This window comes from Puntigrus tetrazona, chromosome 20, assembly GCF_018831695.1.
Source record: "Puntigrus tetrazona isolate hp1 chromosome 20, ASM1883169v1, whole genome shotgun sequence".
NCBI lineage: Eukaryota > Metazoa > Chordata > Actinopteri > Cypriniformes > Cyprinidae > Puntigrus > Puntigrus tetrazona.
In genome coordinates this window covers 2170979-2197691 of record NC_056718.1, presented here as the reverse complement: position 1 = coordinate 2197691, position 26713 = coordinate 2170979, and the positions used below count along the sequence as shown (strand labels likewise).

Here is a 26713-nt window from a genome sequence, read left to right as displayed (position 1 = left end):
CTTCAAAGACAGTCCCAAAGGTGAGAGAGAAACAGGTTTGTAAGTTTGTCTCTGTTTCTGTTAGACCATTGTTTTACAATCCTAAGCACAGGTATAGCTGTTTTCAGCTCTTATCTGTAGGTCGTTATGAGAGGAACCAAGCAGTAAACAGGAGCTCCCAAAGCAGCTAATTGGACAGACTGATGAGTCACGTGACCGAAAAGGAAGAGAGAAGTCCCTTTAGCAAAACATGCTTTAGCGTTAAGAAGAGTTTTAAAGACTAATAATTCTGAAAAAAGGAAACCTCATTTCAGAGAACAGCACGCTCATTTACCAGTGAACCATGGTTTGTCGTTGTTATAAGTTAAATAAGTCCTGGTAGGAATGCATATGTCCTCACAGAAACTGATTATATGATGTTACCGTTTCTGTGGCAGCAGCTTCAAAGACAGTCCCAAAGGTGAGAGAGAAACAGGTTTGTAAGGTTGTCTCTGTTTCTGTTAGTCCATTGTTTTACAATCCTAAGCACAGGTATAGCTGTTTTCAGCTCTTATCTGTAGGTCGTTATGAGATGGACCAAGCAGTAAACAGGAGCTCCCAAAGCAGCTCGTTGGACAGACTGATGAATCACGTGACTGAAAAGGAAGACGAAAGTTCCTTAAGCAAAACATGCTTTAGTGTTAAGAAGAGTTTTAAAGACTCACAATTCTGAAATAATGGTAACCTTTTTTTTTTTTTTTAATTGGCCGGGAATCGGTCACGGGTTTCCCATGGCAGGCGAGAATTCTTCCAGTCTCTATCAGGAAGGTATTATTGACCAATGTTAAAGTAAAAAAAAAAAATGACATTCGCAGGTATTTTATGAGTAGAACTTAATTTCAGGTTCAATTTTAAGGAGAGCTAAACCAGGTTGTGTTCTCGTCCGCCACTGCATAGGCAATGGTTCTGCCAGCATTGGCCGAAATCGAACCCGGTCTGCCGCGTGGGCAGGCGAGAATTCTACCACTGAACCACCAAGGACCGCTTGACGTGGGCGGGTGTGCCATTGTGCTAGAGTCAAACTCTGAAAGACACTCCGCTCAGTCTGTGTATTTTGGGAAGCGAACCCCGTGAGAACAGCATGCTCATTTACCAGTGAACCATGGTTTGTCGTTGTTATAAGTTAAATAAGTCCTGGTAGGAATGCATATTTCCTCACAGAAACTGATATATGATGTTACCGCTTTCTGTGGCAGCAGCTTCAAAGACAGTCCCAAAGGTGAGAGAGAAACAGGTTTGTAAGTTTGTCTCTGTTTCTGTTAGACCATTGTTTTACAATCCTAAGCACAGGTATAGCTGTTTTCAGCTCTTATCTGTAGGTCGTTATGAGAGGAACCAAGCAGTAAACAGGAGCTCCCAAAGCAGCTAATTGGACAGACTGATGAGTCACGTGACCGAAAAGGAAGAGAGAAGTCCCTTTAGCAAAACATGCTTTAGCGTTAAGAAGAGTTTTAAAGACTAATAATTCTGAAAAAAGGAAACCTCATTTCAGAGAACAGCACGCTCATTTACCAGTGAACCATGGTTTGTCGTTGTTATAAGTTAAATAAGTCCTGGTAGGAATGCATATGTCCTCACAGAAACTGATTATATGATGTTACCGTTTCTGTGGCAGCAGCTTCAAAGACAGTCCCAAAGGTGAGAGAGAAACAGGTTTGTAAGGTTGTCTCTGTTTCGTTAGTCAATTGTTTTACAATCCTAAGCACAGGTATAGCTGTTTTCAGCTCTTATCTGTAGGTCGTTATGAGATGGACCAAGCAGTAAACAGGAGCTCCCAACGCAGCTCGTTGGACAGACTGATGAGTCACGTGACAGAAAAGGAAGAGAAAAGTCCCTTTAGCAAAACATGCTTTAGTGTTAAGAAGAGTTTTAAAGACTCACAATTCTGAAATAATGCTAACCCTTTTTTTTTTAATTGGCCGGGAATCGTAACGGGTTCCCAGTGGCAGGCGAGAATTCTTCCAGTCTCTATCAGGAAGGTATTATTGACCAATGTTAAAAAAAAAAAAAAACAATGACATTCGCAGGTATTTTATGAGTAGAACTTAATTTCAGGTTCAATTTTAAGGAGAGCTAAACCAGGTTGTGTTCTCGCCCGCCACTGCATAGGCAATGGTTCTGCCAGCATTGAACTCCGTTCAGTCTGTGTATTTTGGGAAGCGAACCCGTTGGAGAACAGCACGCTCATTTACCAGTGAACCATGGTTTGTCGTTGTTATAAGTTAAATAAGTCCTGGTAGGAATGCATATGTCCTCACAGAAACTGATATATGATGTTACCGCTTTCTGTGGCAGCAGCTTCAAAGACAGTCCCAAAGGTGAGAGAGAAACAGGTTTGTAAGTTTGTCTCTGTTTCTGTTAGACCATTGTTTTACAATCCTAAGCACAGGTATAGCTGTTTTCAGCTCTTATCTGTAGGTCGTTATGAGAGGAACCAAGCAGTAAACAGGAGCTCCCAAAGCAGCTAATTGACAGACTGATGAGTCACGTGACCGAAAAGGAAGAGAGAAGTCCCTTTAGCAAAACATGCTTTAGCGTTAAGAAGAGTTTTAAAGACTAATAATTCTGAAAAAAGGAAACCTCATTTCAGAGAACAGCACGCTCATTTACCAGTGAACCATGGTTTGCCGTTGTTATAAGTTAAATAAGTCCTGGTAGGAATGCATATGTCCTCACAGAAACTGATATATGATGTTACCGTTTCTGTGGCAGCAGCTTCAAAGACAGTCCCAAAGGTGAGAGAGAAACAGGTTTGTAAGGTTGTCTCTGTTTCGTTAGTCCATTGTTTTACAATCCTAAGCACAGGTATAGCTGTTTTCAGCTCTTATCTGTAGGTCGTTATGAGATGGACCAAGCAGTAAACAGGAGCTCCCAAAGCAGCTCGTTGGACAGACTGATGAATCACGTGACTGAAAAGGAAGACGAAAGTTCCTTAAGCAAAACATGCTTTAGTGTTAAGAAGAGTTTTAAAGACTCACAATTCTGAAATAATGGTAACCTTTTTTTTTAATTGGCCGGGAATCGGTCACGGGTTTCCCCTTGTGGCAGGCGAGAATTCTTCCAGTCTCTACCAGGAAGGTATTATTGACCAATGTTAAAGTAAAAAAAAAAAAACAATGACATTCGCAGGTATTTTATGAGTAGAACTTAATTTCAGGTTCAATTTTAAGGAGAGCTAAACCAGGTTGTGTTCTCGTCCGCCACTGCATAGGCAATGGTTCTGCCAGCATTGGCCGAATCGAACCCGGTCTGCCGCGCGTGGCAGGCGAGAATTCTACCACTGAACCACCAAGAACCGCCGTGGGCGGGTGCCATTGTGCTAGAGTCAAACCCCTGAAAGACACTCCGCTCAGTCTGTGTATTTTGGGAAGCGAAACCCCGTTGGAGAACAGCACGCTCATTTACCAGTGAACCATGGTTTGTCGTTGTTATAAGTTAAATAAGTCCTGGTAGGAATGCATATTTCCTCACAGAAACTGATATATGATGTTACCGTTTCTGTGGCAGCAGCTTCAAAGACAGTCCCAAAGGTGAGAGAGAAACAGGTTTGTAAGTTTGTCTCTGTTTCATTAGACCATTGTTTTACAATCCTAAGCACAGGTATAGCTGTTTTCAGCTCTTATCTGTAGGTCGTTATGAGAGGAACCAAGCAGTAAACAGGAGCTCCCAAAGCAGCTAATTGGACAGACTGATGAGTCACGTGACCGAAAAGGAAGAGAGAAGTCCCTTTAGCAAAACATGCTTTAGCGTTAAGAAGAGTTTTAAAGACTAATAATTCTGAAAAAGGAAACCTCATTTCAGAGAACAGCACGCTCATTTACCAGTGAACCATGGTTTGTCGTTGTTATAAGTTAAATAAGTCCTGGTAGGAATGCATATGTCCTCACAGAAACTGATTATATGATGTTACCGTTTCTGTGGCAGCAGCTTCAAAGACAGTCCCAAAGGTGAGAGAGAAACAGGTTTGTAAGGTTGTCTCTGTTTCTGTTAGTCCATTGTTTTACAATCCTAAGCACAGGTATAGCTGTTTTCAGCTCTTATCTGTAGGTCGTTATGAGATGGACCAAGCAGTAAACAGGAGCTCCCAAAGCAGCTCGTTGGACAGACTGATGAATCACGTGACTGAAAAGGAAGACGAAAGTTCCTTAAGCAAAACATGCTTTAGTGTTAAGAAGAGTTTTAAAGACTCACAATTCTGAAATAATGGTAACCTTTTTTTTTAATTGGCCGGGAATCGGTCACGGGTTCCCATGTGGCAGGCGAGAATTCTTCCAGTCTCTATCAGGAAGGTATTATTGACCAATGTTAAAGTAAAAAAAAAAAAACAATGACATTCGCAGGTATTTTATGAGTAGAACTTAATTTCAGGTTCAATTTTAAGGAGAGCTAAACCAGGTTGTGTTCTCGTCCGCCACTGCATAGGCAATGGTTCTGCCAGCATTGGCCGAATCGAACCCGGTCTGCCGCGCGGTGGCAGGCGAGAATTCTACCACTGAACCACCAAGAACCGCCACTTGGGCGGGGTGTGCCATTGTGCTAGAGTCAAACCCCTGAAAGACACTCCGCTCAGTCTGTGTATTTTGGGAAGCGAACCCGTTGAGAGAACAGCATGCTCATTTACCAGTGAACCATGGTTTGTCGTTGTTATAAGTTAAATAAGTCCTGGTAGGAATGCATATTTCCTCACAGAAACTGATATATGATGTTACCGCTTCTGTGGCAGCAGCTTCAAAGACAGTCCCAAAGGTGAGAGAGAAACAGGTTTGTAAGTTTGTCTCTGTTTCGTTACACCATAGTTTTACAATCCTAAGCACAGGTATAGATGTTTTCAGCTCTTATCTGTAGGTCGTTATGAGAGGAACCAAGCAGTAAACAGGAGCTCCCAAAGCAGCTAATTGGACAGACTGATGAGTCACGTGACCGAAAAGGAAGAGAGAAGTCCCTTTAGCAAAACATGCTTTAGCGCTAAGAAGAGTTTTAAAGACTAATAATTCTGAAAAAAGGAAACCTCATTTCAGAGAACAGCACGCTCATTTACCAGTGAACCATGGTTTGTCGTTGTTATAAGTTAAATAAGTCCTGGTAGGAATGCATATGTCCTCACAGAAACTGATTATATGATGTTACCGTTTCTGTGGCAGCAGCTTCAAAGACAGTCCCAAAGGTGAGAGAGAAACAGGTTTGTAAGGTTGTCTCTGTTTCGTTAGTCAATTGTTTTACAATCCTAAGCACAGGTATAGCTGTTTTCAGCTCTTATCTGTAGGTCGTTATGAGATGGATCAAGCAGTAAACAGGAGCTCCCAACGCAGCTCGTTGGACAGACTGATGAGTCACGTGACCGAAAAGGAAGAGAAAAGTCCCTTTAGCAAAACATGCTTTAGTGTTAAGAAGAGTTTTAAAGACTCACAATTCTGAAATAATGCTAACCCTTTTTTTTTTAATTGGCCGGGAATCGGTAACGGGTTCCCGTGTGGCAGGCGAGAATTCTTCCAGTCTCTATCAGGAAGGTATTATTGACCAATGTTAAAAAAAAAAAAAAACAATGACATTCGCAGGTATTTTATGAGTAGAACTTAATTTCAGGTTCAATTTTAAGGAGAGCTAAACCAGGTTGTGTTCTCGTCCGCCACTGCATAGGCAATGGTTCTGCCAGCATTGAACTCCGTTCAGTCTGGTATTTTGGGGAAGCGAACCCCGTTGGAGAACAGCACGCTCATTTACCAGTGAACCATGGTTTGTCGTTGTTATAAGTTAAATAAGTCCTGGTAGGAATGCATATGTCCTCACAGAAACTGATATATGATGTTACCGTTTCTGTGGCAGCAGCTTCAAAGACAGTCCCAAAGGTGAGAGAGAAACAGGTTTGTAAGTTTGTCTCTGTTTCGTTAGACCATTGTTTTACAATCCTAAGCACAGGTATAGCTGTTTTCAGCTCTTATCTGTAGGTCGTTATGAGAGGAACCAAGCAGTAAACAGGAGCTCCCAAAGCAGCTAATTGGACAGACTGATGAGTCACGTGACCGAAAAGGAAGAGAGAAGTCCCTTTAGCAAAACATGCTTTAGCGTTAAGAAGAGTTTTAAAGACTAATAATTCTGGAAAAAGGAAACCTCATTTCAGAGAACAGCACGCTCATTTACCAGTGAACCATGGTTTGTCGTTGTTATAAGTTAAATAAGTCCTGGTAGGAATGCATATGTCCTCACAGAAACTGATTATATGATGTTACCGTTTCTGTGGCAGCAGCTTCAAAGACAGTCCCAAAGGTGAGAGAGAAACAGGTTTGTAAGGTTGTCTCTGTTTCGTTAGTCCATTGTTTTACAATCCTAAGCACAGGTATAGCTGTTTTCAGCTCTTATCTGTAGGTCGTAATGAGATGGACCAAGCAGTAAACAGGAGCTCCCAAAGCAGCTCGGTGGACAGACTGATGAATCACGTGACTGAAAAGGAAGACGAAAGTTCCTTAAGCAAAACATGGTTTAGTGTTAAGAAGAGTTATAAAGACTCACAATTCTGAAATAATGGTAACCTTTTTTTTAATTGGCCGGGAATCGGTCACGGGTTTCCCATGTGGCAGGCGAGAATTCTTCCAGTCTCTATCAGGAAGGTATTATTGACCAATGTTAAAGTAAAAAAAAAAACAATGACATTCGCAGGTATTTTTATGAGTAGAACTTAATTTCAGGTTCAATTTTAAGGAGAGCTAAACCAGGTTGTGTTCTCGTCCGCCACTGCATAGGCAATGGTTCTGCCAGCATTGAACTCCGTTCAGTCTGTGTATTTTGGGAAGCGAACCCCGTTGGAGAACAGCATGCTCATTTACCAGTGAACCATGGTTTGTCGTTGTTATAAGTTAAATAAGTCCTGGTAGGAATGCATATTTCCTCACAGAAACTGATATATGATGTTACCGTTTCTGTGGCAGCAGCTTCAAAGACAGTCCCAAAGGTGAGAGAGAAACAGGTTTGTAAGTTTGTCTCTGTTTCGTTAGACCATTGTTTTACAATCCTAAGCACAGGTATAGCTGTTTTCAGCTCTTATCTGTAGGTCGTTATGAGATGGACCAAGCAGTAAACAGGAGCTCCCAAAGCAGCTCGTTGGACAGACTGATGAATCACGTGACTGAAAAGGAAGACGAAAGTTCCTTAAGCAAAACATGGTTTAGTGTTAAGAAGAGTTTTAAAGACTCACAATTCTGAAATAATGGTAACCTTTTTTTAATTGGCCGGGAATCGGTCACGGGTTTCCCATGTGGCAGGCGAGAATTCTTCCAGTCTCTATCAGGAAGGTATTATTGACCAATGTTAAAGTAAAAAAAAAAAAAGTCAATGACATTCGCAGGTATTTTATGAGTAGAACTTAATTTCAGGTTCAATTTTAAGAGAGCTAAACCAGGTTGTGTTCTCGTCCGCCACTGCATAGGCAATGGTTCTGCCAGCATTGGCCGGAATCGAACCCGGTCTCCCGCGTGGCAGGCGAGAATTCTACCACTGAACCACCAAGGACCGCCACGTGGGTGGGGTGTGCCATTGTGCTAGAGTCAAACCCCTGAAAGACACTCCGTTCAGTCTGTGTATTTTGGGAAGCGAACCCCGTTGGAGAACAGCATGCTCATTTACCAGTGAACCATGGTTTGTCGTTGTTATAAGTTAAATAAGTCCTGGTAGGAATGCATATTTCCTCACAGAAACTGATATATGATGTTACCGCTTTCTGTGGCAGCAGCTTCAAAGACAGTCCCAAAGGTGAGAGAGAAACAGGTTTGTAAGTTTGTCTCTGTTTCTGTTAGACCATTGTTTTACAATCCTAAGCACAGGTATAGCTGTTTTCAGCTCTTATCTGTAGGTCGTTATGAGAGGAACCAAGCAGTAAACAGGAGCTCCCAAAGCAGCTAATTGGACAGACTGATGAGTCACGTGACCGAAAAGGAAGAGAGAAGTCCCTTTAGCAAAACATGCTTTAGCGTTAAGAAGAGTTTTAAAGACTAATAATTCTGAAAAAAGGAAACCTCATTTCAGAGAACAGCAAGCTCATTTACCAGTGAACCATGGTTTGCCGTTGTTATAAGTTAAATAAGTCCTGGTAGGAATGCATATGTCCTCTCAGAAACTGATATATGATGTTACCGTTTCTGTGGCAGCAGCTTCAAAGACAGTCCCAAAGGTGAGAGAGAAACAGGTTTGTAAGGTTGTCTCTGTTTCGTTAGTCCATTGTTTTACAATCCTAAGCACAGGTATAGCTGTTTTCAGCTCTTATCTGTAGGTCGTTATGAGATGGACCAAGCAGTAAACAGGAGCTCCCAAAGCAGCTCGTTGGACAGACTGATGAATCACGTGACTGAAAAGGAAGACGAAAGTTCCTTAAGCAAAACATGGTTTAGTGTTAAGAAGAGTTTTAAAGACTCACAATTCTGAAATAATGGTAACCTTTTTTTTAATTGGCCGGGAATCGGTCACGGGTTTCCCATGTGGCAGGCGAGAATTCTTCCAGTCTCTATCAGGAAGGTATTATTGACCAATGTTAAAGTAAAAAAAAAAACAATGACATTCGCAGGTATTTTTATGAGTAGAACTTAATTTCAGGTTCAATTTTAAGGAGAGCTAAACCAGGTTGTGTTCTCGTCCGCCACTGCATAGGCAATGGTTCTGCCAGCATTGGCCGGGATCGAACCCGGTCTCTCGCGTGCGTGGCAGGCGAATTCTACCACTGAACCACCAAGAATTCTACCACTGAACCACCAAGGACCGCCACGTGGGTGGGGTGTGCCATTGTGCTAGAGTCAAACCCCTGAAAGACACTCCGTTCAGTCTGTGTATTTTGGGAAGCGAACCCCGTTGGAGAACAGCATGCTCATTTACCAGTGAACCATGGTTTGTCGTTGTTATAAGTTAAATAAGTCCTGGTAGGAATGCATATTTCCTCACAGAAACTGATATATGATGTTACCGTTTCTGTGGCAGCAGCTTCAAAGACAGTCCCAAAGGTGAGAGAGAAACAGGTTTGTAAGGTTGTCTCTGTTTCGTTAGTCAATTGTTTTACAATCCTAAGCACAGGTATAGCTGTTTTCGGCTCTTATCTGTAGGTCGTTATGAGATGGGCCAAGCAGTAAACAGGAGCTCCCAACGCAGCTCGTTGGACAGACTGATGAGTCACGTGACCGAAAAGGAAGAGAAAAGTCCCTTTAGCAAAACATGCTTTAGTGTTAAGAAGAGTTTTAAAAAGACTCACAATTCTGAAATAATGCTAACCCTTTTTTTTTAATTGGCCGGGAATCGGTAACGGGTTCCCGTGTGGCAGGCGAGAATTCTTCCAGTCTCTATCAGGAAGGTATTATTGACCAATGTTAAAAAAAAAAAAAAAACAATGACATTCGCAGGTATTTTATGAGTAGAACTTAATTTCAGGTTCAATTTTAAGGAGAGCTAAACCAGGTTGTGTTCTCGTCCGCCACTGCATAGGCAATGGTTCTGCCAGCATTGAACTCCGTTCAGTCTGTGTATTTTGGGAAGCGAACCCCGTTGGAGAACAGCACGCTCATTTACCAGTGAACCATGGTTTGTCGTTGTTATAAGTTAAATAAGTCCTGGTAGGAATGCATATGTCCTCACAGAAACTGATATATGATGTTACCGTTTCTGTGGCAGCAGCTTCAAAGACAGTCCCAAAGGTGAGAGAGAAACAGGTTTGTAAGTTTGTCTCTGTTTCGTTAGACCATTGTTTTACAATCCTAAGCACAGGTATAGCTGTTTTCAGCTCTTATCTGTAGGTCGTTATGAGAGGAACCAAGCAGTAAACAGGAGCTCCCAAAGCAGCTAATTGGACAGACTGATGAGTCACGTGACCGAAAAGGAAGAGAGAAGTCCCTTTAGCAAAACATGCTTTAGCGTTAAGAAGAGTTTTAAAGACTAATAATTCTGAAAAAGGAAACCTCATTTCAGAGAACAGCACGCTCATTTACCAGTGAACCATGGTTTGTCGTTGTTATAAGTTAAATAAGTCCTGGTAGGAATGCATATGTCCTCACAGAAACTGATTATATGATGTTACCGCTTCTGTGGCAGCAGCTTCAAAGACAGTCCCAAAGGTGAGAGAGAAACAGGTTTGTAAGGTTGTCTCTGTTTCGTTAGTCCATTGTTTTACAATCCTAAGCACAGGTATAGCTGTTTTCAGCTCTTATCTGTAGGTCGTTATGAGATGGACCAAGCAGTAAACAGGAGCTCCCAAAGCAGCTCGTTGGACAGACTGATGAATCACGTGACTGAAAAGGAAGACGAAAGTTCCTTAAGCAAACATGCTTTAGTGTTAAGAAGAGTTCTAAAGACTCACAATTCTGAAATAATGGTAACCTTTTTTTTTGGCCGAAATCGGTCACAGGTTTCCCATGTGGCAGGCGAGAATTCTTCCAGTCTCTATCAGGAAGGTATTATTGACCAATGTTAAAGCTCCTGTTTACTGCTTGGTTCCTCTCATAACGACCTACAGATAAGAGCTGAAAACAGCTATACCTGTGTTTAGGATTGTAAAACTATCAGGAAGGTATTATTGACCAATGTTAAAGTAAAAAAAAAACAATGACATTCGCAGGTATTTTATGAGTAGAACTTAATTTCAGGTTCAATTTTAAGGAGAGCTAAACCAGGTTGTGTTCTCGTCCGCCACTGCATAGGCAATGGTTCTGCCAGCATTGGCCGGGAATCGAACCCGGGTCTCCCGCGTGGCAGGCGAGAATTCTACCACTGAACCACCAAGGACCGCCACGTGGGTGGGGTGTGCCATTGTGCTAGAGTCAAACCCCTGAAAGACACTCCGTTCAGTCTGTGTATTTTGGGAAGCGAACCCCGTTGGAGAACAGCATGCTCATTTACCAGTGAACCATGGTTTGTCTTTGTTATAAGTTAAATAAGTCCTGGTAGGAATGCATATTTCCTCACAGAAACTGATATATGATGTTACCGCTTTCTGTGGCAGCAGCTTCAAAGACAGTCCCAAAGGTGAGAGAGAAACAGGTTTGTAAGTTTGTCTCTGTTTCGTTAGACCATTGTTTTACAATCCTAAGCACAGGTATAGCTGTTTTCAGCTCTTATCTGTAGGTCGTTATGAGAGGAACCAAGCAGTAAACAGGAGCTCCCAAAGCAGCTAATTGGACAGACTGATGAGTCACGTGACCGAAAAGGAAGAGAGAAGTCCCTTTAGCAAAACATGCTTTAGCGTTAAGAAGAGTTTTAAAGACTAATAATTCTGAAAAAAGGAAACCTCATTTCAGAGAACAGCAAGCTCATTTACCAGTGAACCATGGTTTGCCGTTGTTATAAGTTAAATAAGTCCTGGTAGGAATGCATATGTCCTCTCAGAAACTGATATATGATGTTACCGTTTCTGTGGCAGCAGCTTCAAAGACAGTCCCAAAGGTGAGAGAGAAACAGGTTTGTAAGGTTGTCTCTGTTTCGTTAGTCCATTGTTTTACAATCCTAAGCACAGGTATAGCTGTTTTCAGCTCTTATCTGTAGGTCGTTATGAGATGGACCAAGCAGTAAACAGGAGCTCCCAAAGCAGCTCGTTGGACAGACTGATGAATCACGTGACTGAAAAGGAAGACGAAAGTTCCTTAAGCAAAACATGGTTTAGTGTTAAGAAGAGTTTTAAAGACTCACAATTCTGAAATAATGGTAACCTTTTTTTTTTAATTGGCCGGGAATCGGTCACGGGTTTCCCGTGTGGCAGGCGAGAATTCTTCCAGTCTCTATCAGGAAGGTATTATTGACCAATGTTAAAGTAAAAAAAAAACAATGACATTCGCAGGTATTTTTATGAGTAGAACTTAATTTCAGGTTCAATTTTAAGGAGAGCTAAACCAGGTTGTGTTCTCGTCCGCCACTGCATAGGCAATGGTTCTGCCAGCATTGGCCGAATCGAACCCGGGTCTCCCGCGTGGCAGGCGAGAATTCTACCACTGAACCACCAAGGACCGCCACGTGGGTGGGGTGTGCCATTGTGCTAGAGTCAAACCCCTGAAAGACACTCCGTTCAGTCTGTGTATTTTGGGAAGCGAACCCCGTTGGAGAACAGCATGCTCATTTACCAGTGAACCATGGTTTGTCGTTGTTATAAGTTAAATAAGTCCTGGTAGGAATGCATATTTCCTCACAGAAACTGATATATGATGTTACCGTTTCTGTGGCAGCAGCTTCAAAGACAGTCCCAAAGGTGAGAGAGAAACAGGTTTGTAAGGTTGTCTCTGTTTCGTTAGTCAATTGTTTTACAATCCTAAGCACAGGTATAGCTGTTTTCGGCTCTTATCTGTAGGTCGTTATGAGATGGGCCAAGCAGTAAACAGGAGCTCCCAACGCAGCTCGTTGGACAGACTGATGAGTCACGTGACCGAAAAGGAAGAGAAAAGTCCCTTTAGCAAAACATGCTTTAGTGTTAAGAAGAGTTTTAAAGACTCACAATTCTGAAATAATGCTAACCCTTTTTTTTTTTAATTGGCGGGAATCGTAACGGGTTCCCCGTGTGGCAGGCGAGAATTCTTCCAGTCTCTATCAGGAAGGTATTATTGACCAATGTTAAAAAAACAAAAAAAACAATGACATTCGCAGGTATTTTATGAGTAGAACTTAATTTCAGGTTCAATTTTAAGAGAGAGCTAAACCAGGTTGTGTTCTCGTCCGCCACTGCATAGGCAATGGTTCTGCCAGCATTGAACTCCGTCAGTCTGTGTATTTTGGGAAGCGAACCCGTTGGAGAACAGCACGCTCATTTACCAGTGAACCATGGTTTGTCGTTGTTATAAGTTAAATAAGTCCTGGTAGGAATGCATATTTCCTCACAGAAACTGATATATGATGTTACCGTTTCTGTGGCAGCAGCTTCAAAGACAGTCCCAAAGGTGAGAGAGAAACAGGTTTGTAAGTTTGTCTCTGTTTCGTTAGACCATTGTTTTACAATCCTAAGCACAGGTATAGCTGTTTTCAGCTCTTATCTGTAGGTCGTTATGAAAGGAACCAAGCAGTAAACAGGAGCTCCAAAAGCAGCTAATTGGACAGACTGATGAGTCACGTGACCGAAAAAAAAAGAGAGAAGTCCCTTTAGCAAAACATGCTTTAGCGTTAAGAAGAGTTTTAAAGACTAATAATTCTGAAAAAGGAAACCTCATTTCAGAGAACAGCACGCTCATTTACCAGTGAACCATGGTTTGTCGTTGTTATAAGTTAAATAAGTCCTGGTAGGAATGCATATGTCCTCACAGAAACTGATTATATGATGTTACCGTTTCTGTGGCAGCAGCTTCAAAGACAGTCCCAAAGGTGAGAGAGAAACAGGTTTGTAAGGTTGTCTCTGTTTCGTTAGTCCATTGTTTTACAATCCTAAGCACAGGTATAGCTGTTTTCAGCTCTTATCTGTAGGTCGTTATGAGATGGACCAAGCAGTAAACAGGAGCTCCCAAAGCAGCTCGTTGGACAGACTGATGAATCACGTGACTGAAAAGGAAGACGAAAGTTCCTTAAGCAAAACATGCTTTAGTGTTAAGAAGAGTTCTAAAGACTCACAATTCTGAAATAATGGTAACCTTTTTTTTAATTGGCCGGGAATCGGTCACAGGTTTCCCATGTGGCAGGCGAGAATTCTTCCAGTCTCTATCAGGAAGGTATTATTGACCAATGTTAAAGTAAAAAAAAAAAAAACATTCATTCGCAGGTATTTTATAAGTAGAACTTAATTTCAGGTTCAATTTTAAGGAGAGCTAAACCAGGTTGTGTTCTCGTCCGCCACTGCATAGGCAATGGTTCTGCCAGCATTGGCCGGGAATCGAACCCGGGTCTCCCGCGTGGCAGGCGAGAATTCTACCACTGAACCACCAAGGACCGCCACGTGGGTGGGGTGTGCCATTGTGCTAGAGTCAAACCCCTGAAAGACACTCCGTTCAGTCTGTGTATTTTGGGAAGCGAACCCCGTTGGAGAACAGCATGCTCATTTACCAGTGAACCATGGTTTGTCGTTGTTATAAGTTAAATAAGTCCTGGTAGGAATGCATATTTCCTCACAGAAACTGATATATGATGTTACCGTTTCTGTGGCAGCAGCTTCAAAGACAGTCCCAAAGGTGAGAGAGAAACAGGTTTGTAAGTTTGTCTCTGTTTCGTTAGACCATTGTTTTACAATCCTAAACACAGGTATAGCTGTTTTCAGCTCTTATCTGTAGGTCGTTATGAGAGGAACCAAGCAGTAAACAGGAGCTCCCAAAGCAGCTAATTGGACAGACTGATGAGTCACGTGACCGAAAAGGAAGAGAGAAGTCCCTTTAGCAAAACATGCTTTAGCGTTAAGAAGAGTTTTAAAGACTAATAATTCTGAAAAAAGGAAAGCTCATTTCAGAGAACAGCACGCTAATTTACCAGTGAACCATGGTTTGTCGTTGTTATAAGTTAAATAAGTCCTGGTAGGAATGCATATGTCCTCACAGAAACTGATTATATGATGTTACCGTTTCTGTGGCAGCAGCTTCAAAGACAGTCCCAAAGGTGAGAGAGAAACAGGTTTGTAAGGTTGTCTCTGTTTCGTTAGTCCATTGTTTTACAATCCTAAGCACAGGTATAGCTGTTTTCAGCTCTTATCTGTAGGTCGTTATGAGATGGACCAAGCAGTAAACAGGAGCTCCCAACGCAGCTCGTTGGACAGACTGATGAGTCACGTGACCGAAAAGGAAGAGAAAAGTCCCTTTAGCAAAACATGCTTTAGTGTTAAGAAGAGTTTTAAAGACTCACAATTCTGAAATAATGCTAACCCTTTTTTTTTTTTAATTGGCCGGGAATCGGTAACGGGTTCCCGTGTGGCAGGCGAGAATTCTTCCAGTCTCTATCAGGAAGGTATTATTGACCAATGTTAAAAAAAAAAAAAAACAATGACATTCGCAGGTATTTTATGAGTAGAACTTAATTTCAGGTTCAATTTTAAGGAGAGCTAAACCAGGTTGTGTTCTCGTCCGCCACTGCATAGGCAATGGTTCTGCCAGCATTGAACTCCGTTCAGTCTGTGTATTTTGGGAAGCGAACCCCGTTGGAGAACAGCACGCTCATTTACCAGTGAACCATGGTTTGTCGTTGTTATAAGTTAAATAAGTCCTGGTAGGAATGCATATTTCCTCACAGAAACTGATATATGATGTTACCGTTTCTGTGGCAGCAGCTTCAAAGACAGTCCCAAAGGTGAGAGAGAAACAGGTTTGTAAGTTTGTCTCTGTTTCGTTAGACCATTGTTTTACAATCCTAAGCACAGGTATAGCTGTTTTCAGCTCTTATCTGTAGGTCGTTATGAGAGGAACCAAGCAGTAAACAGGAGCTCCCAAAGCAGCTAATTGGACAGACTGATGAGTCACGTGACCGAAAAGGAAGAGAGAAGTCCCTTTAGCAAAACATGCTTTAGCGTTAAGAAGAGTTTTAAAGACTAATAATTCTGAAAAAGGAAACCTCATTTCAGAGAACAGCACGCTCATTTACCAGTGAACCATGGTTTGTCGTTGTTATAAGTTAAATAAGTCCTGGTAGGAATGCATATGTCCTCACAGAAACTGATTATATGATGTTACCGCTTCTGTGGCAGCAGCTTCAAAGACAGTCCCAAAGGTGAGAGAGAAACAGGTTTGTAAGGTTGTCTCTGTTTCGTTAGTCCATTGTTTTACAATCCTAAGCACAGGTATAGCTGTTTTCAGCTCTTATCTGTAGGTCGTTATGAGATGGACCAAGCAGTAAACAGGAGCTCCCAAAGCAGCTCGTTGGACAGACTGATGAATCACGTGACTGAAAAGGAAGACGAACGTCCCTTAAGCAAAACATGCTTTAGTGTTAAGAAGAGTTTTAAAGACTCACAATTCTGAAATAATGGTAACCTTTTTTTTTATTGGCCGGAATCGTAACGGGTTCCCGTGTGGCAGGCGAGAATTCTTCCAGTCTCTATCAGGAAGGTATTATTGACCAATGTTAAATTAAAAAAACAAATGACATTCGCAGGTATTTTATGAGTAGAACTTAATTTCAGGTTCAAGTTTGAGGACAGCTAAACCAGGTTGTGTTCTCGTCCGCCACTGCATAGGCAATGGTTCTGCCAGCATTGGCCGGGAATCGAACCCGGGTCTCCCGCGTGGCAGGCGAGAATTCTACCACTGAACCACCAAGGACCGCCACGTGGGCGGGTGTGCCATTGTGCTAGAGTCAAACCCCTGAAAGACACTCCGTTCAGTCTGTGTATTTTGGGAAGCGAACCCCGTTGGAGAACAGCATGCTCATTTACCAGTGAACCATGGTTTGTCGTTGTTATAAGTTAAATAAGTCCTGGTAGGAATGCATATTTCCTCACAGAAACTGATATATGATGTTACCGTTTCTGTGGCAGCAGCTTCAAAGACAGTCCCAAAGGTGAGAGAGAAACAGGTTTGTAAGTTTGTCTCTGTTTCGTTAGACCATTGTTTTACAGTCCTAAGCACAGGTATAGCTGTTTTCAGCTCTTATCTGTAGGTCGTTATGAGAGGAACCAAGCAGTAAACAGGAGCTCCCAAAGCAGCTAATTGGACAGACTGATGAGTCACGTGACCGAAAAGGAAGAGAGAAGTCCCTTTAGCAAAACATGCTTTAGCGTTAAGAAGAGTTTTAAAGACTAATAATTCTGAAAAAAGGAAACCTCATTTCAGAGAACAGCACGCTCATTTACCAGTGAACCATGGTTTGTCGTTGTTATAAGTTAAATAAGTCCTGGTAGGAATGCATATGTCCTCACAGAAACTGATTATATGATGTTACCGTTTCTGTGGCAGCAGCTTCAAAGACAGTCCCAAAGGTGAGAGAGAAACAGGTTTGTAAGGTTGTCTCTGTTTCGTTAGTCCATTGTTTTACAATCCTAGGCACAGGTATAGCTGTTTTCAGCTCTTATCTGTAGGTCGTTATGAGATGGACCAAGCAGTAAACAGGAGCTCCCAAAGCAGCTCGTTGGACAGACTGATGAATCACGTGACTGAAAAGGAAGACGAACGTCCCTTAAGCAAAGCATGCTTTAGTGTTAAGAAGAGTTTTAAAGACTCACAATTCTGAAATAATGGTAACCTTTTTTTTTCAATTGGCCGGGAATCGGTAACGGGTTCCCCTGTGGCAGGCGAGAATTCTTCCAGTCTCTATCAGGAAGGTATTATTGACCAATGTTAAATAAAAAAAAAAAATGACATTCGCAGCTATTTTATGAGTAGAACTTAATTTCAGGTTCAATTTTAAGGACAGCTAAACCAGGTTGTGTTCTCGTCCGCCACTGCATAGGCAATGGTTCTGCCAGCATTGGCCGGGAATCGAACCCGGGTCTCCCGCGTGGCAGGCGAGAATTCGACCACTGAACCACCAAGGACCGCCACGTGGGCGGGGTGTGCCATTGTGCTAGAGTCAAACCCCTGAAAGACACTCCGTTCAGTCTGTGTATTTTGGGAAGCGAACCCCGTTGGAGAACAGCACGCTCATTTACCAGTGAACCATGGTTTGTCGTTGTTATAAGTTAAATAAGTCCTGGTAGGAATGCATATGTCCTCACAGAAACTGATTATATGATGTTACCGTTTCTGTGGCAGCAGCTTCAAAGACAGTCCCAAAGGTGAGAGAGAAACAGGTTTGTAAGTTTGTCTCTGTTTCGTTAGACCATTGTTTTACAATCCTAAGCACAGGTATAGCTGTTTTCAGCTCTTATCTGTAGGTCGTTATGAGAGGAACCAAGCAGTAAACAGGAGCTCCCAAAGCAGCTAATTGGACAGACTGATGAGTCACGTGATCGAAAAGGAAGAGAGAAGTCCCTTTAGCAAAACATGCTTTAGCGTTAAGAAGAGTTTTAAAGACTAATAATTCTGAAAAAAGGAAACCTAATTTCAGAGAACAGCACGCTCATTTACCAGTGAACCATGGTTTGCCGTTGTATAAGTTAAATAAGTCCTGGTAGGAATGCATATGTCCTCACAGAAACTGATATATGATGTTACCGTTTCTGTGGCAGCAGCTTCAGAGACAGTCCCAAAGGTGAGAGAGAAACAGGTTTGTAAGTTTGTCTTTGTTTCGTTAGACCATTGTTTTACAATCCTAAACACAGGTATAGCTGTTTTCAGCTCTTATCTGTAGGTCGTTATGAGAGGAACCAAGCAGTAAACAGGAGCTCCCAAAGCAGCTAATTGGACAGACTAATGAGTCACGTGACCGAAAAGGAAGAGAGAAGTCCCTTTAGCAAAACATGCTTTAGCGTTAAGAAGAGTTTTAAAGACTAATAATTCTGAAAAAAGGAAACCTCATTTCAGAGAACAGCACGCTCATTTACCAGTGAACCATGGTTTGTCGTTGTTATAAGTTAAATAAGTCCTGGTAGGAATGCATATTTCCTCACAGAAACTGATTATATGATGTTACCGTTTCTGTGGCAGCAGCTTCAAAGACAGTCCCAAAGGTGAGAGAGAAACAGGATTGTAAGATTGTCTCTGTTTCGTTAGTCCATTCTTTTACAATCCTAAGCACAGGTATAGCTGTTTTCAGCTCTTATCTGTAGGTCGTTATGAGATGGACCAAGCAGTAAACAGGAGCTCCCAAAGCAGCTCGTTGGACAGACTGATGAATCACGTGACTGAAAAGGAAGACGAACGCCCCTTAAGCAAAACATGCTTTAGTATTAAAAAGAGTTTTAAAGACTCACAATTCTGAAATAATGGTAACCTTTTTTTTTTAATTGGCCGGGAATCGGTAACGGGTTTCCCATGTGGCAGGCGAGAATTCTTCCAGTCTCTATCAGGAAGGTATTATTGACCAATGTTAAATTAAAAAAAAAAAATGACATTCGCAGCTATTTTATGAGTAGAACTTAATTTCAGGTTCAATTTTAAGGACAGCTAAACCAGGTTGTGTTCTCGTCCGCCACTGCATAGGCAATGGTTCTGCCAGCATTGGCCGGGAATCGAACGCGTGTCTCCCGCGTGGCAGGCGAGAATTCTACCACTGAACCACCAAGGACCACCACGTGGGCGGGGTGTGCCATTGTGCTAGAGTCAAACCCCTGAAAGACACTCCGTTCAGTCTGTGTATTTTGGGAAGCGAACCCCGTTGGAGAACAGCACGCTCATTTACCAGTGAACCATGGTTTGTCGTTGTTATAAGTTAAATAAGTCCTGGTAGGAATGCATATGTCCTCACAGAAACTGATATATGATGTTACCGTTTCTGTGGCAGCAGCTTCAAAGACAGTCCCAAAGGTGAGAGAGAAACAGGTTTGTAAGTTTGTCTCTGTTTCGTTAGACCATTGTTTTACAATCCTAAGCACAGGTATAGCTGTTTTCAGCTCTTATCTGTAGGTCGTTATGAGAGGAACCAAGCAGTAAACAGGAGCTCCCAAAGCAGCTAATTGGACAGACTGATGAGTCACGTGACCGAAAAGGAAGAGAGAAGTCCCTTTAGCAAAACATGCTTTAGCGTTAAGAAGAGTTTTAAAGACTAATAATTCTGAAAAAAGGAAACCTCATTTCAGAGAACAGCAAGCTCATTTACCAGTGAACCATGGTTTGCCGTTGTTATAAGTTAAATAAGTCCTGGTAGGAATGCATATTTCCTCACAGAAACTGATATATGATGTTACCGTTTCTGTGGCAGCAGCTTCAAAGACAGTCCCAAAGGTGAGAGAGAAACAGGTTTGTAAGTTTGTCTCTGTTTCGTTAGACCATTGTTTTACAATCCTAAGCACAGGATAGCTGTTTTCAGCTCTTATCTGTAGGTCGTTATGAGAGGAACCAAGCAGTAAACAGGAGCTCCCAAAGCAGCTAATTGGACAGACTGATGAGTCACGTGACCGAAAAGGAAGAGAGAAGTCCCTTTAGCAAAACATGCTTTAGCGTTAAGAAGAGTTTTAAAGACTAATAATTCTGAAAAAAGGAAACCTCATTTCAGAGAACAGCAAGCTCATTTACCAGTGAACCATGGTTTGCCGTTGTTATAAGTTAAATAAGTCCTGGTAGGAATGCATATGTCCTCACAGAAACTGATATATGATGTTACCGTTTCTGTGGCAGCAGCTTCAAAGACAGTCCCAAAGGTGAGAGAGAAACAGGTTTGTAAGGTTGTCTCTGTTTCGTTAGTCCATTGTTTTACAATCCTAAGCACAGGTATAGCTGTTTTCAGCTATTATCTGTAGGTCGTTATGAGATGGACCAAGCAGTAAACAGGAGCTCCCAAAGCAGCTCGTTGGACAGACTGATGAATCACGTGACTGAAAAGGAAGACGAACGTCCCTTAAGCAAAACATGCTTTAGTGTTAAGAAGAGTTTTAAAGACTCACAATTCTGAAATAATGGTAACCTTTTTTTTTTTAATTGGCCGGGAATCGGTAACGGGTTCCCGTGTGGCAGGCGAGAATTCTTCCAGTCTCTATCAGGAAGGTATTATTGACCAATGTTAAATTAAAAAAAAAGAACAATGACATTCGCAGCTATTTTATGAGTAGAACTTAATTTCAGGTTCAATTTTAAGGACAGCTAAACCAGGTTGCGTTCTCGTCCGCCACTGCATAGGCAATGGTTTTGCCAGCATTGGCCGGGAATCGAACCCGGGTCTCCCGCGTGGCAGGCGAGAATTCTACCACTGAACCACCAAGGACCGCCATGTGGGTGGGGTGTTCCATTGTGCTAGAGTCAAACCCCTGAAAGACACTCCGTTCAGTCTGTGTATTTTGGGAAGCGAACCCCGTTGGAGAACAGCATGCTCATTTACCAGTGAACCATGGTTTGTCGTTGTTATAAGTTAAATAAGTCCTGGTAGGAATGCATATGTCCTCACAGAAACTGATATATGATGTTACCGTTTCTGTGGCAGCAGCTTCAGAGACAGTCCCAAAGGTGAGAGAGAAACAGGTTTGTAAGTTTGTCTCTGTTTCGTTAGACCATTGTTTTACAATCCTAAACACAGGTATAGCTGTTTTCAGCTCTTATCTGTAGGTCGTTATGAGAGGAACCAAGCAGTAAACAGGAGCACCCAAAGCAGCTAATTGGACAGACTAATGAGTCACGTGACCGAAAAGGAAGAGAGAAGTCCCTTTAGCAAAACATGCTTTAGCGTTAAGAAGAGTTTTAAAGACTAATAATTCTGAAAAAGGAAACTCATTTTCAGAGAACAGCACGCTCATTTACCAGTGAACCATGGTTTGTCGTTGTTATAAGTTAAATAAGTCCTGGTAGGAATGCATATTTCCTCACAGAAACTGATTATATGATGTTACCGTTTCTGTGGCAGCAGCTTCAAAGACAGTCCCAAAGGTGAGAGAGAAACAGGTTTGTAAGGTTGTCTCTGTTTCGTTAGTCCATTCTTTTACAATCCTAAGCACAGGTATAGCTGTTTTCAGCTCTTATCTGTAGGTCGTTATGAGATGGACCAAGCAGTAAACAGGAGCTCCCAAAGCAGCTCGTTGGACAGACTGATGAATCACGTGACTGAAAAGGAAGACGAACGCCCCTTAAGCAAAACATGCTTTAGTGTTAAAAAGAGTTTTAAAGACTCACAATTCTGAAATAATGGTAACCTTTTTTTTTTAATTGGCCGGGAATCGGTAACGGGTTTCCCGTGTGGCAGGTGAGAATTCTTCCAGTCTCTATCAGGAAGGTATTATTGACCAATGTTAAATAAAAAAAAAAAAATGACATTCGCAGCTACTTTATGAGTAGAACTTAATTTCAGGTTCAATTTTAAGGACAGCTAAACCAGGTTGTGTTCTCGTCCGCCACTGCATAGGCAATGGTTCTGCCAGCATTGGCCGGGAATCGAACCCGGGTCTCCCGCGTGGCAGGCGAGATTTCTACCACTGAACCACCAAGGACCACCACGTGGGCGGGGTGTGCCATTGTGCTAGAGTCAAACCCCTGAAAGACACTCCGTTCAGTCTGTGTATTTTGGGAAGCGAACCCCGTTGGAGAACAGCACGCTCATTTACCAGTGAACCATGGTTTGTCGTTGTTATAAGTTAAATAAGTCCTGGTAGGAATGCATATGTCCTCACAGAAACTGATATATGATGTTACCGTTTCTGTGGCAGCAGCTTCAAAGACAGTCCCAAAGGTGAGAGAGAAACAGGTTTGTAAGTTTGTCTCTGTTTTGTTAGACCATTGTTTTACAATCCTAAGCACAGGTATAGCTGTTTTCAGCTCTTATCTGTAGGTCGTTATGAGAGGAACCAAGCAGTAAACAGGAGCTCCCAAAGCAGCTAATTGGACAGACTGATGAGTCACGTGACCGAAAAGGAAGAGAGAAGTCCCTTTAGCAAAACATGCTTTAGCGTTAAGAAGAGTTTTAAAGACTAATAATTCTGAAAAAAGGAAACCTCATTTCAGAGAACAGCAAGCTCATTTACCAGTGAACCATGGTTTGCCGTTGTTATAAGTTAAATAAGTCCTGGTAGGAATGCATGTGTCCTCACAGAAACTGATATATGATGTTACCGTTTCTGTGGCAGCAGCTTCAAAGACAGTCCCAAAGGTGAGAGAGAAACAGGTTTGTAAGGTTGTCTCTGTTTCGTTAGTCCATTGTTTTACAATCCTAAGCACAGGTATAGCTGTTTTCAGCTCTTATCTGTAGGTCGTTATGAGATGGCCCAAGCAGTAAACAGGAGCTCCCAAAGCAGCTCGTTGGACAGACTGATGAATCACGTGACTGAAAAGGAAGACGAAAGTTCCTTAAGCAAAACATGCTTTAGTGTTAAGAAGATTTTTAAAGACTCACAATTCTGAAATAATGGTAACCTTTTTTATTAATTGGCCGGGAATCGGTCACGGGTTTCCCGTGTGGCAGGCGAGAATTCTTCCAGTCTCTATCAGGAAGGTATTATTGACCAATGTTAAAGTAAATAAAAGAAAACAATGACATTCGCAGCTATTTTATGAGTAGAACTTAATTTCAGGTTCAATTTTACCACTGAACCACCAAGGGCCGTCACGTGGGCGGGGTGTGCCATTGTGCTAGAGTCAAACCCCTGAAAGACACTCCGTTCAGTCTGTGTATTTTGGGAAGCGAACCCCGTTGGAGAACAGCATGCTCATTTACCAGTGAACCATGGTTTGTCGTTGTTATAAGTTAAATAAGTCCTGGTAGGAATGCATATTTCCTCACAGAAACTGATATATGATGTTACCGTTTCTGTGGCAGCAGCTTCAAAGACAGTCCCAAAGGTGAGAGAGAAACAGGTTTGTAAGTTTGTCTCTGTTTCGTTAGACCATTGTTTTACAATCCTAAGCACAGGTATAGCTGTTTTCAGCTCTTATCTGTAGGTCGTTATGAGAGGAACCAAGCAGTAAACAGGAGCTCCCAAAGCAGCTAATTGGACAGACTGATGAGTCACGTGACTAAAAAAGGAAGAGAGAAGTCCCTTTAGCAAAACATGCTTTAGCGTTAAGAAGAGTTTTAAAGACTAATAATTCTGAAAAAAGGAAACCTAATTTCAGAGAACAGCACGCTCATTTACCAGTGAACCATGGTTTGTCGTTGTTATAAGTTAAATAAGTCCTGGTAGGAATGCATATGTCCTCACAGAAACTGATATATGATGTTACCGTTTCTGTGGCAGCAGCTTCAAAGACAGTCCCAAAGGTGAGAGAGAAACAGGTTTGTAAGTTTGTCTCTGTTTCGTTAGACCATTGTTTTACAATCCTAAGCACAGGTATAGCTGTTTTCAGCTCTTATCTGTAGGTCGTTATGAGAGGAACCAAGCAGTAAACAGGAGCTCCCAAAAGCAGCTAATTGGACAGACTGATGAGTCACGTGACCGAAAAGGAAGAGAGAAGTCCCTTTAGCAAAACATGCTTTAGCGTTAAGAAGAGTTTTAAAGACTAATAATTCTGAAAAAAGGAAACCTCATTTCAGAGAACAGCAAGCTCATTTACCAGTGAACCATGGTTTGCCGTTGTTATAAGTTAAATAAGTCCTGGTAGGAATGCATATTTCCTCACAGAAACTGATATATGATGTTATCGCTTTCTGTGGCAGCAGCTTCAAAGACAGTCCCAAAGGTGAGAGAGAAACAGGTTTGTAAGTTTGTCTCTGTTTCGTTAGATCATTGTTTTACAATCCTAAGCACAGGTATAGCTGTTTTCAGCTCTTATCTGTAGGTCGTTATGAGAGGAACCAAGCAGTAAACAGGAGCTCCCAAAGCAGCTAATTGGACAGACTGATGAGTCACGTGACCGAAAAGGAAGAGAGAAGTCCCTTTAGCAAAACATGCTTTAGCGTTAAGAAGAGTTTTAAAGACTAATAATTCTGAAAAAGGAAACCTCATTTCAGAGAACAGCAAGCTCATTTACCAGTGAACCATGGTTTGCCGTTGTTATAAGTTAAATAAGTCCTGGTAGGAATGCATATGTCCTCACAGAAACTGATATATGATGTTACCGTTTCTGTGGCAGCAGCTTCAAAGACAGTCCCAAAGGTGAGAGAGAAACAGGTTTGTAAGGTTGTCTCTGTTTCGTTAGTCCATTGTTTTACAATCCTAAGCACAGGTATAGTTGTTTTCAGCTATTATCTGTAGGTCGTTATGAGATGGACCAAGCAGTAAACAGGAGCTCCCAAAGCAGCTCGTTGGACAGACTGATGAATCACGTGACTGAAAAGGAAGACGAACGTCCCTTAAACAAAACATGCTTTAGTGTTAAGAAGAGTTTTAAAGACTCACAATTCTGAAATAATGGTAACCTTTTTTTTTAATTGGCCGGGAATCGGTCGCGGGTTTCCCGTGTGGCAGGCGAGAATTCTTCCAGTCTCTATCAGGAAGGTATTATTGACCAATGTTAAAGTAAAAAAAACAACGACATTCGCAGGTATTTTATGAGTAGAACTAAATTTCAGGTTCAATTTTTAGGAGAGCTAAACCAGGTTGTGTTCTCGTTCGCCACTGCATAGGCAATGGTTCTGCCAGCATTGGCCGGGAATCGAACCCGGGTCTACCGCGTGGCAGGCGAGAATTCTACCACTGAACCACCAAGGACCGCCACGTGGGCAGGGTGTGCCATTGTGCTAGAGTCAAACCCCTGAAAGACACTCCGTTCAGTCTGTGTATTTTGGGAAGCGAACCCCGTTGGAGAACAGCATGCTCATTTACCAGTGAACCATGGTTTGTCGTTGTTATAAGTTAAATAAGTCCTGGTAGGAATGCATATTTCCTCACAGAAACTGATATATGATGTTACCGTTTCTGTGGCAGCAGCTTCAAAGACAGTCCCAAAGGTGAGAGAGAAACAGGTTTGTAAGTTTGTCTCTGTTTCGTTAGACCATTGTTTTACAATCCTAAGCACAGGTATAGCTGTTTTCAGCTCTTATCTGTAGGTCGTTATGAGAGGAACCAAGCAGTAAACAGGAGCTCCCAAAGCAGCTAATTGGACAGACTGATGAGTCACGTGACCGAAAAGGAAGAGAGAAGTCCCTTTAGCAAAACATGCTTTAGCTTTAAGAAGAGTTTTAAAGACTAATAATTCTGAAAAAAGGAAACCTCATTTCAGAGAACAGCACGCTCATTTACCAGTAAACCATGGTTTGTCGTTGTTATAAGTTAAATAAGTCCTGGTAGGAATGCATATTTCCTCACAGAAACTGATATATGATGTTACCGTTTCTGTGGCAGCAGCTTCAAAGACAGTCCCAAAGGTGAGAGAGAAACAGGTTTGTAAGTTTGTCTCTGTTTCGTTAGACCATTGTTTTACAATCCTAAGCACAGGTATAGCTGTTTTCAGCTCTTATCTGTAGGTCGTTATGAGAGGAACCAAGCAGTAAACAGGAGCTCCCAAAGCAGCTAATTGGACAGACTGATGAGTCACGTGACCGAAAAGGAAGAGAGAAGTCCCTTTAGCAAAACATGCTTTAGTGTTAAGAAGAGTTTTAAAGACTCACAATTCTGAAATAATGGTAACCTCAATTCAGAGAACAGCACGCTCATTTACCAGTGAACCATGGTTTGTCGTTGTTATAAGTTAAATAAGTCCTGGTAGGAATGCATATGTCCTCACAGAAACTGATTATATGATGTTACCGTTTCTGTGGCAGCAGCTTCAAAGACAGTCCCAAAGGTGAGAGAGAAACAGGTTTGTAAGGTTGTCTCTGTTTCGTTAGTCCGTTGTTTTGCAATCCTAAGCACAGGTATAGCTGTTTTCAGCTCTTATCTGTAGGTCGTTATGAGATGGACCAAGCAGTAAACAGGAGCTCCCAAAGCAGCTCGTTGGACAGACTGATGAATCACGTGACCGAAAAGGAAGAGAGAAGTCCCTTTAGCAAAACATGCTTTAGCGTTAAGAAGAGTTTTAAAGACTAATAATTCTGAAGAAAGGAAACCTCATTTCAGAGAACAGCAAGCTCATTTACCAGTGAACCATGGTTTGCCGTTGTTATAAGTTAAATAAGTCCTGGTAGGAATGCATATGTCTTTACAGAAACTGATATATGATGTTACCGTTTCTGTGGCAGCAGCTTCAAAGACAGTCCCAAAGGTGAGAGAGAAACAGGTTTGTAAGGTTGTCTCTGTTTCGTTAGTCCATTGTTTTACAATCCTAAGCACAGGTATATTTGTTTTCAGCTCTTATCTGTAGGTCGTTATGAGATGGACCAAGCAGTAAACAGGAGCTCCCAAAGCAGCTCGTTGGACAGACTGATGAACCACGTGACTGAAAAGGAAGACGAAAGT

The 26713-nt window shown here is 42.0% G+C and overlaps 5 non-coding genes across 5 annotated transcripts; all 5 read right to left on the bottom strand.

The window, feature by feature from the left end:
* Positions 1 to 10696: 10696 nt before the first annotated feature.
* trnag-gcc lies at positions 10697 to 10771 on the bottom strand. Its single transcript has one exon. It is a non-coding gene; the product is annotated as a tRNA-Gly (tRNA).
* A 3036-nt stretch (positions 10772 to 13807) lies between these two features.
* trnag-gcc lies at positions 13808 to 13882 on the bottom strand. Its single transcript has one exon. It is a non-coding gene; the product is annotated as a tRNA-Gly (tRNA).
* Positions 13883 to 16116: 2234 nt separating this feature from the next.
* On the bottom strand, positions 16117 to 16191 carry trnag-gcc. Its single transcript has one exon. It is a non-coding gene; the product is annotated as a tRNA-Gly (tRNA).
* Positions 16192 to 17327: 1136 nt separating this feature from the next.
* On the bottom strand, positions 17328 to 17402 carry trnag-gcc. The gene has a single exon. It is a non-coding gene; the product is annotated as a tRNA-Gly (tRNA).
* Positions 17403 to 20590: 3188 nt separating this feature from the next.
* Positions 20591 to 20665, bottom strand: trnag-gcc. The gene has a single exon. It is a non-coding gene; the product is annotated as a tRNA-Gly (tRNA).
* Between the last annotated feature and the right edge of the window lie 6048 nt (positions 20666 to 26713).